This window comes from Chiloscyllium punctatum, chromosome 24, assembly GCF_047496795.1.
Source record: "Chiloscyllium punctatum isolate Juve2018m chromosome 24, sChiPun1.3, whole genome shotgun sequence".
In the NCBI taxonomy this organism is placed as follows: domain Eukaryota; kingdom Metazoa; phylum Chordata; class Chondrichthyes; order Orectolobiformes; family Hemiscylliidae; genus Chiloscyllium; species Chiloscyllium punctatum.
The window spans coordinates 31,715,959-31,727,186 of NC_092762.1; positions in this window are offsets into that span (position 1 = coordinate 31,715,959).

The window sequence follows — 11,228 nt, forward strand, 5'->3', positions numbered from 1 at the left end:
ATTATCAGTTCAGCCATGATGTCATTGTTTGGAAGACCAAACTCCATTGATTGAACAGGCTGCTTCTGGTTCCCAAACATTGACCTTTGCTCTAAGTTAGTCTTTTCAGAATTATATAGGCCTCATTTAAATGAACCTCCATTTCATGTTTGAAGCCCAGCTGCTTCAATGCCTCCTCATCATGAAAAAAGGGATCGCCGTTCCCCCTGTTTGATGGCATTCTGCCTGTAATGCAGTGACTACATTTATAGCCCTCCAGTTCTGTTGAATATTTGTCAAACACAACCGCGGCTGTCACAGAAAAGGTTAAAGACAGATCAAAACTACATTTAAGCTACCGTATCAAAGACATTGTCGGTATGCATTGCATGGAATACGCACATTGCATATTAAAGCTCTCTCAGCACTTATCCATTAAACACTGCAAGGGTTGTTCATAGATGGTTTGCTTATATGTGTATGTATGTCTGTGCCTGTAGATGATAATCTACTTGTATAACAAAGTTTCGATGCATAGTGTTGTTCCCTTTTTATTCTGGTATCAAGCATTTTAAAATCAGAGAGACAGTGGGTAGGAGTTCAAGCCCCTTTATACGGCTACATCAAATGTTTTCTGTGATTGTACAGCTCATGTAATGTGCTGGGTAAATCTCCCTCTGCATTGTGCTGTCCAATGCAAAAATGTCAAATATATTTTGGTTTAGATGCAGAGTAGAGCTGCATCCAGGATCCCCTAAAAAAAAACCCTCTCAGAGCAGGTACAACACAGTGTCGACACAGAATAAATCATCCTCTACAATATTAAACATTCCATGAGATGTGCAGTAAAAGTTAATTGTAGACTAAATATGCATTGCACTGAACCATTAAACATTCCTCAGCCAAGAATAATACTGCTGAGTTACAATGAAAACACTATCACAGTAAAGTCTTGCAGCCTCATTCCGATCAAGCATTTCCAGATCACTCAATACTCAGACAGATTTTTGAGAAAATCTGGCTGTACTGACTCAAATCTCTCGAAAGAAATGGATGATTTTGGCTGAGAGCATATGTTGGTGAGGTGTTGGCTTCATGTTATTAAGGAAAACGTTGTCCCATTATGGAGAGGCAAAACAAGGCATCAGATATAAAGAAAAAAGGGGAGAAGGCAGGAGGGGAAGAGAGAAAAATGTATCTCTTAATTATAGTTTTTTTTTGACTAAACATGATAATTGATACCTCTGTCATTCAACAATCATACAACTTATGTATTAAAAAGTCCTAACATCAATTAGTATTGGAATCCATTGAGTTATTTGCATTTTTCCCACAATTCGTGTGCTGTGCTTGTGGGGAAATATAAATTGGGGTTTTGTTGTTCTGTAATTTATTCTGAGAATTCTATTTCTGTGTTTATTTACATAAATGCTTAATTGGTTTCAAGGAAGTGATGGTGACAGCAAAGCCAGATGAAAGAAGTGATTTGTTGATAAGATTCAAATCGAAACAAGTTTATTTCAAGAATATTGACCATTTTCAGAAGTGAATACAAATTTATGAAGACTAATTGCAACAGATTTTATTTATTTCTGGATGATAAACACAATTTAAAACTTTTATTTAGGTTAAAAATTCAGTGCTGAAAATTCTGCAATTAAACTTCAATGTTGAACTGGATCTACTCTGAATGTTGCTGCTGAAAATGTGTTGCTGGAAAAGCGCAGCAGGTCAGGCAGCATCCAAGGAACAGGAGTATCGACGTTTCGGGCATAAGCCCTTCTTCGGATTCTCCTGTTCCTTGGATGCTGCCTGACCTGCTGCGCTTTTCCAGCAACACATTTTCAGCTCTGATCTCCAGCATCTGCAGTCCTCACTTTCTCCAACTCTGAATGTCCCACTAATTAATATTGTAGTCCGTTTAGACGGTGCAATATCACTCAAAGTGCATTTTATAATATTCACGTGAAATACTTGAAATGACATCAGGAACTGCGCAATAATTAAATTTAATTGATATAGTTGTTGTGAGGTTTTGTTGTATGTATTACTTTCTGGTAAGGGTCAGCAATGAGTCCCTATCCCCAATTGCCGATTAATAGCTTGCTGAAGCCACTTCAGAACACAGTCAATTACTTCCCAGTGGGTCTGGAATCTCATGTCGGCCAGACCATGGAAAGGTGACAGATGCCTTGTCATTCGTGAACCAGCCATTTTTGTATTTTTTCCATTGACTCGGTTACATGGTCACCATTTGGCTTTCTTTCCGATTCCAGGCTTTCTTAGAATTCAGATTTCACCCTGGGCAAACGATGGTATTCCAAACCCTGTTCATTCAGCATCAAACTGAAGTTTGGGAATACTGGTGTCATGGTATCACCGCTGTAATCCTAATATTGGAAATGCACAGAAAGCGGTCACAAACAGAAATGCAATAAATCTGACACTTTACATCATGAACAAATATTGGAGTGCAATACTGGCAAGAACTCTCTTGCTGTTCACAGCAACATCACAGGAGACTTTGCATCCAATCATCAATCTAAACTGTCTACCGGCCTCTGTCTGAAGAGCCTGACTCACCATAATTTGCATTTTTTGAATTCTTCACTGACTTATGAAAAAGTTAGTCACATATCCCAAGGAGGTAATCATCAGCTACCTTTTTGAAGGCCTGCCATCTTGCTCGGCTAATTATGGTTGATCTTTCTTAAGAAGCTTTATTGCAACCAAATGGCTTCTCAGTCGCGACTGTAGTGCTGGAAAAGTACAGCAGGTCAGGCAGCGTCCGAGGAGCAGGAGAATCGACGTTTCGGGCATGAGGCCTTCATAAGGATACCTGATGAAGGGGTTATGCCTGGAACATTGATTTTCCTGCTCCTCGGATGCTGCCTGACCTGCTGTGCTTTTCCAACACGACACTCTCAACTCTGATCTCCAGCACCTGAAGTCCTCACTTTCTCCTGATGGGTTTCTTAGTCAGGTTCGGCACGGGAAAGGACCATCACCTTATTGTTGAATGGGTAGGGCAGGCCAGGTAGGAAGGTCAGACGTCCTCCTCTGAAGGACAGTACTGAACCATGTGACATGCTTCAAACCTTTGGTAGGTCTGCCCTTATCGTTCATTATTCCAGCATTTTCATTTCATACTCTTTTATTAATTGAAGCTACCATGGTAGGGACTGATTCTGGAACTTTACTTCAAACCTTTTGATTGCTTATTACATACTCATAATGCTTCCTCAACCACTTTATCAAACTGTCATGTTAGCTTCAATTAGTTTTTTATTTACTCATGGAACATGGTGGTTGCTTTTAGTTGTCCGTAGATGTCCTTCAGCAGATGGCAGTAAGCTGCCTTTCTGAAATAACATGTTCCAAAATGGCCTAAGGAAGGAAATTCCAGATTTTGACCCAATTACAGTAAAGGATCGGTGACATATTTCCATGTCAGGATGCCGAATGTTTTAGAGAGGAGCTTACAGTGGTGCTGTTCCCTTGTATCTGCTGCTCCTGTCCTTCGAGATGCAAGTGGTAGTGGGAAGGTACTGTCTAAGGAAGTGGCTAAGTTACTGCAGTGTAGTATTTTAGATAGTGCATACGGCAGGTACTAAGAATCAGATTTGGAGGCAATGGATGCTTGTGGATGTGCTACTGATCAAGTGGGATGCTTTGTCCTGGACAATGCCAAGCTTCTTGAGTGCAGTTGAAGCTGCTCCTATCCAGTCAAGGGGCGAGCTGTGCTATTAGCCTCCTGACCTCTGTCTCTTAGACAGTCAATTGGCTTTGCGAGTCAGGAGGGTGAGTTACTCGCCGCAGTATTCCTAGCCTCTGGCCTGCTCGTATAACCATTGTATTTATATGGAGTGTCCAGCTCAATTTCTAATGAACAATAAAACCCAGGGTGTCAATGGTGAGGGATTCAGTGAATGTCAAGGGGTTTTGGTTAGGTTGTCTCTTATTGTCAATGGTCATTGTCTCGCAGTTTTGTGGTGTGAATGCTATGTGCCACTTGTCAGCTCAAGTCTGGAAATTGTCCAGATTTTGTTGCATTTGAACGTGGACTGAGGAGTCACAAAAAAGTGCTAGATTAATGCAGATTTCACTTCTGACCTTCTGATGGAAGGAAGGTCATTGCTGAAGCAGCTGAACATGATTGTGCCAAGGACACTTTCTTCAGGAACCCCAACAGAGATTTGCTTTGGCTGAAACGACTGCGCTCTAACAGGCAGAGCCATCTTCCAATGTGTGAGGTATGACTGCAGGCAGCAGGGAGGTTGTCACCTGATACCCATTGAATCCAGTTTTGCTAGGCTCCATAATATCACACTCTGTCGAATGTAGCCTTAATGTCAAGGGCTGTCACTCTCCCCTCATTTCTGGAATTCAGTTCTTTGTCCATGTTTAAATCAAGTCTGTCATTCAGACATGAGCTGAGTAGGCCTTGTGTAACTTACATTTACGCAGGTTATTGCTGAGCTAGTGCTGCTTGATCGCACCTTCCCACATCGAACTCATGATTGAGCATGGACTAATGGCGCAGTAATTTGCCAGGGTGGTTTGACCTATTTTCTGTGCACAGGACGTGTCTGGCCTATTTTCCACATTGTCCACGCCAATGTTTTAGCTGTACCGGGATTGCTTGGCTAGCACAAGTGATCAGTATTATTGCCAGAATTTTGTCAGGCTCCATAGCATTTGCACTAACCCCTGCTTCCCCCACCCCACCCAACAGTGTCTTGATTTCACATGGAGAGAAGCGAATTCCCTGCTGACAGGTATCTGTGATACTGGCGATCTATGGAAGATGCCGAAATGGATCAGACAATTGGCACTTCTGGCTGAAGATTGCTGTGAATGCTTCAGCCTTAACTTTTGCACTGATGTTTTGTGCTCGCCAAAGCAGAGCAAGGGAATATCTGTGGAGCTAATTTCTTCAATGAGTTGTTTAATTATCAACTTTAATTCACGACTTGATGTGGCAGCACTGTGGGCTCAGACCCCTGTTTCCTGAATGAATGGTCTAGCCACAATATCTCCAGACTATAATTCCAACCCCCACTCCATGATGTGGATATTCACAACAGAAGATTGCTTATCCTGGGTATTGTGTAGATTCCAACAATGCATCGTATATTCACTTAAATTGTTAGTCTCGAAAATACTTTACTTCACAGACTTTAGGATATAATGTTCTGTTTTTAATTCTTCTTTCCAACAGGCAAGGTCATCGATGTCACACTGGTTTTCCTCCTCACTAATTGCAAAATCAAACGTTTTTCACCTCATCTTTGAACTTACTGATCAAAATTGCTCCATTCTTGACTAGACTGTTCATATACACTGCAAACAGCAAAGGATCCAGCACCAAGTCATATAGTAAGCCACTGGACACAAGATGTCTTCACAATGACTACCTTCGACCATTACCTTCTGCCAACAAATAAACTTTCGATGCATTTGCCAAATTGCACCAGATCCCATGAACCCTTAACATATTAAAGATGTAAGATCTGGTCAAAAACCTGATTGAAGTCAAGAAGCATTACATCCACTTTTTGCACCTGATGTCACATCTCATTGCCTCTCCGGAAAACAGAATCAACCAGTTCCGATATGATATCACTTCCACCAAAGCCATGCTGAATTTTATTGCTTAAACCTTACAATTCCAACTTTTAATGAATGCTGTCTCTTAGATTTACTTATTAACTTCCCTCAAGCTTTCTACTTAAGTTTATGAGTGAAACTACACATTGTCATTTAACTCCTTTTACCCGATGATAGCTCTTCTTATCTCTGTGACCGATAATTTACTCCAGCTGAAATAATCTTGTGTCTGTTCTGTTTCATTCTGGAAAATGGGAATGGAATTGAATACAATGTTGAGACCAACAGCAATCTGTCTGTTTGTTCTTGACCCTGTCAGTGTGTGTTCACCCTCAGAGGTAGGAAGACTGTTTGTGCTGATAATACGGAAAGTAGCGCCTGATGTATCATTCTCAGCTGGCACACAACTTCCTGTTTCTATGTGCCAGCAGCAAGCCACACATCTCACTTCTGATCAGAAAATAAACCCAGGGGATGCAATCTGGCGGAAACATCTGCCAATGTGGCCTATATCAGGACACAGAGTGTGAAGTGATCACACTGAAGTGACATTTGCAAATCGACCTTTCGATCGCTGTTTCACGGTCTGATTCCAGGACATCATTGGACGAGTCTCTCGACCATCTAACAAGCTCATTCGATCATCTAGCGTCTGGGACATATCGACATGCACCTTGTCATGTCTTTGATCTTGTACTCCTTGTTACTCTCTCTTCAGATTTAATGTTCCCAGTTTTTGATTCTGTCTTTTGTATCCATCACCTTCCCAGCCGAATACATTCTGTTTGATCTGTTTCCTAAATTTTTATCAACTAAACAAATAATACAGTTTTGTATAGACAGGTATGTCGGTGTGTCAGATTAACAGAATCAATATATGGAGAGATCACCTTGGCTGTATCTAACTCTGACATTGAATTCAAATAAAGCACAGCACTGTATGGTTTCAAACTTTGAAAGAGCTTGTTCTTGATTATTTCAGAAACTATGACTAAACATCCCTATTTTTAACAAAATTTCAAATATTATTAAAAGTTGCAGCACTGGCATTTCCTCCAGTGAGTTTTGTGGTGTTTAAATGTTCTGGTCAAAATTTTCTTCAAGCAGAAGACCTAAACATTGGTTTCTCCGAGTTCCCAGCCATTGCACTTGCAGTTCCATAATAACTGCAAGCTATTGATAAGCCCCAGAGGGAACAGAATGTCCAGGCCCTGTACACATCCAAACGCCATGATGTCGGCCTCGAAGCCCTCCGTTTCTTCCTGTCATGCCAACCCAAGCAGTACATGCTCAACCTCAACTACATTTCCTTTCAATCCTCCCACTTCCTCCAAACCAAAGGGGTAGCCATGGACACCTGTATGGACCCCAGCTATGCCTGCCTCTTCGTCAGATATGTGGAACAGTCAATCTTCCACAGCTACACTGGTACCATTGCCCACCTTTACCACCGCTACATTGATGACTGTATCAACGTCACCTCATGCTACCACTAGGAGGTTGAACAGTTCATCAACTTTACTAAAGCCTTCCACCCTGACCTAAACTTCACAGGGACCATCTCGGACACCTCCCTCCCTTTCCTAGACCTCTCCACCTCTATCTCCAGTGAGCGACTAAACATTTACTGCAAGCCCACTGACTCCCACAGCTACCTGGGCTACACTCCTCCTACCCGATCTCCTGTAAAAATGCCATCCCTTATTGTCAATTCTGCTGCCTCCACCGCACCTGCTCCCAGAAGGACCAGTTCCACCATAAAACATCCCAGATAACCTTTCTCAAAGACTGCAATTTCCCCTCCCATGTGGTTGACGATGCCCTTGAACCCCATCCCTCCAGTCGCAACAGGGAGCCCTCCTGGTCCTCGTCTTCCACCGCACCAACCTTGCATACATCATATCATCCTCCGCTGCTTCCACCACCTGTAAACAGACCCCATCACTCGGGGTATATTTCCCTCCCTACCCCTATCTGCATTCCGGGAGACACCATTCCCTCCGCGACTCCCTCGTCAGGTCTACGCCCCCGACACCAGCCCACTCCCCACCCCTGTCACCTTCCCCTGCCACCACAGGAAGTGCAAAACCTGCGCCCACACCTCCCCGCTCTCCTCCGACAAGGCCCCAAATGATCCTACCACATCCCAGAGAAATTTATCTATATTTCCACAAATGTCATCCACTGTGTCTGTTCCACCTGATGTGGTCTCCTCTACATCAGGGAGACAGGACCCTAACTTGCGGATCATTTCAGGGAACATCTCTGGGACACCCGTGCCAACCAACCCCTAGGCCCCATGGCTGAACACTTTAACTCCCTCTCCCACTCCACCAAGAACAGGCCGGTCATATTCTGTTCATTTCCAATGAATAAATACAAAATAACCGAGCCTGAATTTATTAACAGGATTTATTTTGATCTAAGCATGAACAGATTACTTTGACATAACAGGTGGAGAGATTCACTTCCTGAAAAAGCAGCTCAAGTGATATAAGCTGGCACCAAACCAAGTTTGGTCAATACTGAGGCAAAAATACAGCATAAGGTCTTGAGTGAAATAAATAAGAAACTATCTTAACACCGGAACAAGATAGAGTGTATTAAATATGAACAAAGATACAAGTATTTTAAGATATAATAGAAAAGTAATTTATAGTATATTGAAAAACAAACAGAGATGTGAATTTGTGTCTCGACATTCTTCCTAGCTAAATTAATCATTTCAGAAATGCCTTTGTTAAATTTCATGAATTGTTCGTTGGTCCATTCACGAACCTTGCTAGGTCCTTGTTAAATTCTGAACCATCGCCTTCCAGGTTCACAGTGGTTGGGAGTTTCATGTTACAGCAAATTGTGAAGTTGTGCACTGTATGCCAATGTCTTAGTTAAAAATTTAAAGCAATCACAGCTCCAAACATTTACAAAATATCACTATGGATCTTCCTTGAATCCAAAAAAAATTGTCCCTTTTATCAATGATTTCTAAAATTTCGACACATATCTGTTGTGAAGGAGGTTTTCAAATAACTTGAAGTGCAAATGGTTCCCATCAGTCGGAATACAGTAACATTTCATGTGTGACCCCACACAAAAAGAAATCAAGCAATATTCACGAGTTGCTCTAAGCAAGTCTATGATGGACTGTTTTATCAAACAAAATCATTTCCAATGTTGTGAGGGCTCGTCTATCTTCTGTGCAATCGTCTGAATTTTGTGTCTGACTGCAGTTGAAACTGGCTGATCTGGGTAAAAGTACAGTTTGTGCCTTTCACATTGTGAATGTATATTGCTGACTTTAGTTGAATAAAGTGATGTTGTCCCAGGCATCATCTGGCATAATTGATTAGACCATTAATTTCCAAATCACTAGCCAGACTATCAGGTGGAATGTATTGATCTAATTGAAACGAATACTTGGAATATTTCCGGTATGAATCATGTGAATTAGAGCCTCTGAACGAGACATAGAACATAGAACAATACACCACGATGTTGTGCCAAACATTTGTCCTAGCTTAAGCACCTATCCATGTACCTATCCAATTGCCGCTTAAAGGTCACCAATGATTCTGACTCTGCCACTCCCACAGGCAGCACATTCCATGCCCCCACCACTCTCTGGGTAAAGAACCTACCCTTAACATCCCCCCTATACCTTCCACCCTTCACCTTAAATTTATATCCCCTTGTAACACTCTGTTGTACCCGGGGAAAAAGTGTCTGACTGCCTACTCTATCTATTCTCCTGATCATCTTATAAACCTCTATCAAGTCACCCATCTTCCTTCGCCTTTCCAATGAGAAAAGTCCTAGCACTCTCAACCTATCCTCGTACGACCTATTCTCCATTCCAGGCAACATCCTGGAGACAAAGTAGGAAAGATGAATTTCGAGTAGTAGAAAGTTTTCACAACAGAGAGAGATCACTTCGCCCATCATACCTGTATCACGTGAAGACAGAGCCTTCCAGCCAACACCCAATTTATAGCATGTTGTCCATAACCCTGCAGGTGATAGCACTGTAAACATTCGGGACCATTGTGTAGGGTCTAATCCATTATCAACATATATATGATCTCCAATGCTGTAAATCCTGGCTTATGGGGAAAAAGTAGGGGCAGAACTGTATCAATATTCAAACAGTTGGTACAGCCCTGAGGAGCTAATAGGCCCATTTCTAAACGTTGTTTCTCAGGACATTTTGACTATTCTTGACTTAATATCATCGTAAACTGACATGAAAAAAATGCAGACATGTTCCCCAGAAATGCTGACAGCAACATACCTTTATTCAGCCAAGATCAACAACATGAATTAAGAAAGTTTTAAAAAAAACTTTCTTTTAACTGATTATTGACAACACGGATTTCACAAAGTGCAAAGTACAGAGGGGAAGGGTGGAGGGGTGGAGGTGGGCGATGTTCACTATTCCCTAATGTCTGGTTGTGTTTGTGAGCAACAGATGAACCTGCGAACCAGATTCAGGATGGTACTGCAGGTATTTCAGCAGATACTGTGCACACGGCATTCTCACAAAAATCAGCAATGACACGAACATTTATTTTTGATGGTGTTTGAAGCCAACTAAAATTGAACAATATGGTGGGACAAGTTCCTTTCATTTCTTTGAACTAGTAACAAGGGGCGCTCTGTGGACCTAGGGTGGCAGGAGGATCTTTCACAGCAGACTGTGAGGGAACAGAATTACCGTTGGAAATCCAGATAGACTGGAACTTTTTCACTGGAGGGTGAGAGTGCGGGGTTGGGGGGGTGACCTCATATAAGTTTATAAAGCCATGAGTAGAAAGGTGAATGGCTCTAATTGACATGATTCATACTGGAAATGTACGAAGCTTTCGTTTCAAAACTATCACATACCAATAAACTCCACCTGACCCTACGGCTAGCGATGTGGAAATTAATGGTCTAATTAATGGTGCCAGACGATGCCTGGGACAACATCTCTTTATTCAACTGAAGTCAGCAATATACATTCACAATGTGAAAGGCACAAACTGTACTTTTACCCAGATCAGCCAATTTCATCTGCAGTCAGGCACAACTTAAAATTCACACCATTGCACAGAAGATAGACGAGCGCTCACAACATTGGAATTGATTTTGTTTGATAAAAGAATCCATCGTAGACTTCCTCAGAGCAATCCGTGTCAACGGACTTGTTTTTTTTTGTGTGTGGGGTAGCGCACGAAATGTTACTTTAATCCGATTGATGTGAACCATTTGCACTTAAGAAGTTGTTTGAAAACGTCTGTCACAGTAGATACACGAGTAAATTTTTCAAATCATTGATCAAATGGAAAATCTTTTTTGGACTCGAGGAAGATCCATAGTGATATTTTGTAAATGTTTGGAGCTGGGATTGTTTTCAATTTTTGACCCAGACATTGGCGTATTTCCCCTATGGTGGGGGATTTCAACAATAGGGAACATGTTTTTCCAATGAGAGGAGAAAAATTTTTAAAAAGACATCAGAGACCACCTTTTACACAGAGAATGATTTGTGTGTGGGATGATTTGGTGGTGGATACTTACAACCTTTAGAAGACATTTGGATAAGTAAATGAATATCAAATGTTTGGAAGGATATGGGTCAAGTACACACAGGTGGGATTAGT